The sequence below is a fragment of the Mandrillus leucophaeus genome, unplaced genomic scaffold, assembly GCF_000951045.1.
Source record: "Mandrillus leucophaeus isolate KB7577 unplaced genomic scaffold, Mleu.le_1.0 Scaffold1, whole genome shotgun sequence".
Lineage (NCBI taxonomy): Eukaryota > Metazoa > Chordata > Mammalia > Primates > Cercopithecidae > Mandrillus > Mandrillus leucophaeus.
In genome coordinates this window covers 10,268,799-10,271,174 of record NW_012098097.1, presented here as the reverse complement: position 1 = coordinate 10,271,174, position 2,376 = coordinate 10,268,799, and the positions used below count along the sequence as shown (strand labels likewise).

General features: G+C 54.3%; 1 long non-coding RNA gene across 1 annotated transcript in view; it reads left to right on the top strand.

Moving 5' to 3' along the window:
• The window catches only part of LOC105544397, a 6,165-nt gene extending 4,705 nt beyond the window's left edge, over nt 1-1,460 (top strand). The window contains exons 2-3 of the long non-coding RNA XR_001006756.1: nt 193-443; nt 1,274-1,460. This is a non-coding gene — a long non-coding RNA (uncharacterized LOC105544397). The remainder of the gene's footprint in view (nt 1-192; nt 444-1,273) is intronic.
• Nucleotides 1,461-2,376: the final 916 nt, after the last annotated feature.

Here is a 2,376-nt window from a genome sequence, read left to right as displayed (position 1 = left end):
GTCCAGCCTTGCCCGAAAGTGGGATTCCTCAAACATGGCATCTGTTCTGGGCCCTGGAACAGACTGACGAGAAGAAGCAGAAAGGTTTGGTCTGCAGCCCACAGCCTGGACTCTCAGGGACAGCCGGGAGATTGTTCTTGCAGGTGTGGACACCCTTCTAATCCCGATTACTACCTCTCTTGATCCTGGCAGGAATTGGGGTTCCACCATGTCACCCTCGTGGAGCTTTCATTAGCCTTATTTGGGATACCAAGGGATAAGTGTCCCCTGATTTTACAGAAAGATCAAGAGCCAGTGAATAGGGTTTCCCAGCAAGAGACATGGAGCAGCGCACCTGCAGACGGTCCACGTGCTCGAGGCTGAAGACAGCTCGCCTCCGCGAGGGGCCCGCGTACATTTCCCCCAGGAGGAGGGAAGGACCCAATCATTATCCGGAGTCAATGGTGAGTCCCAGACTCATGTTGTGGGTTGGGGGCAGCAGTGGTTTCTAAGGGGGTCTCCACAGCCAGGGCAGCAGGGAGAGAAGCCGGTGGGAAAGAGATGGGAAGTGAGTAGGATACAGCCTGTAAGGTGAAGCTGCTTCCCAGGCCCACCCTGGGGGCTTCTGAGAGATGAGAGATGTGGCGGGAGGGCTCTCCAGGCTTATCCCTTGTGTAAGTCGGGATGCCCAGGCTTTTGTTTCTTTGTTTGTTTTTGAGGTGGAGTTTTGCTCTTATTGCCCAGGCTGGAGTGCAATGGCGCAATTTCGGCTCACTGCAACCTCTGCCTCCTGGGTCAAGTGATTCTCCTGCCTCAGCCTCTCAAGTAGCTGGGATTACAGGCTTGTGCCACCAAGCCGGCTAATTTTGTATTTTCAGTAGAGACAGGGTTTCTCCGTGTTGGTCAGGCTGGTCTCAACCTCCTGACCTTAGGTGATCCACCCGCCTCAGCCTCCCAAAGTGCTGGGATTATAGGCGTGAGCCACCATGCCTGGCCAGGCTTTTCAGATCAGTGCTTCCACCTGGCCAATCAGAAGCCCCCAGGAGCCGCATACCTCACCACCACCCATCTAAGTGCCTCTCCGTGGTGGGGCCCTCCCTGTAGACGCTGAGCTTTTTGAGGATGAGGATGAGGATGGCTATGTTTACCACTATATCTCGAGGGTCAAGTCCAGGGCCACCCACAGGGCTGCAGTTCAGCAACTCTTACAGAGAATGGGTCTGATCCTCACTCTACCCTCCCTGCTCTGCTCCACCCACGCGAGCCTCTTTCCTCCATCTTGCACCTGCCTCAGGGCCTTTGCACAGGCTGTTCCTGCTACCTGGATGCCCGTCCCTTTAGCTCACTCCCTCACTTCCTGCCCAAATGTCATGTCCTTGAGATCTCCCTAGAAACCCAGGACTACCTTCCCACCTTCCACACTCCCTCGCCCTCTTGCTATGAGTTTCTCTATGACATGTATGAAATATTTGTTTATTGTCTGTCTTCTGCCAACTGCATTATAAGCTCCCCAAGAGCAGGTGCCTTCTTTCGTGCACAGCTGTATCTCCAGAGTGGTGCTTGCAGGCAGCAGCTTCTCAATAAACTCTTGATAAATGAATGAATGAATGAATGAATGAATCACCATCCCTGGCCAGAGAAGGAGCACAGGGCACTGGGCCTAACAGGGGAAACCTGTTCCCTTTAGACTCAGCTGGCATGCAGGGGCCAAGTGGCCTGAGTTTGGCACCAGGGATTTCATCCTCTCCTTCTGTAGCAAACGGTCACCTGCTTCCAGGCCACCCTGTTCCCTCCCTGCTGGTGGCCATGGCTGCACCAGCCCTCTCAGACTGAAGACCCACTCTGATCTTTGGGACCACACTCCTCCAGGTCCTCCCCACGGTTTCTGGCTGTACCCTCACTCTCAAGACCAACCTCCCCTCCTCCTCCCATCATCTCAGGCTCCATCTGCAAAGGTGGAATCAGAGAGAGGCTCAGACTGTACTGGGCAACCAAGCCAGTGTTCCATTTCAAATTGACGTTTAAAGGATGCCACTTTTAATTATGCTTGAGTGCAGTGTACCCTGAGGCCTTTTGTGGTAAATGGCTCTCAATAAACCCAGTTTATTCATTAATTATTATGAATTATTTTCTTAAGTAGTGGCAAGGGGAGGCAGGGCCACCCTCAGACCGCAAGTCGCACATTGACTGTCAAATCCTCGATGAGCAGGCTCGGAGGAGCTGCCTGTGCTGGCTTCAACCAGCTCGCCTGGCCCCGGGCTGGGGTGCAGGAGACTCTGGACTGAGGCAGGGCTTCCAGAGTGTGGGGCAGGGCTGAGGGAAAGGAGGGCCTGGAGGAGCCATGGGCCACACCAGACAAAAATACCTTCCACCAGGGTGGCACTTCACCTTTGGGAA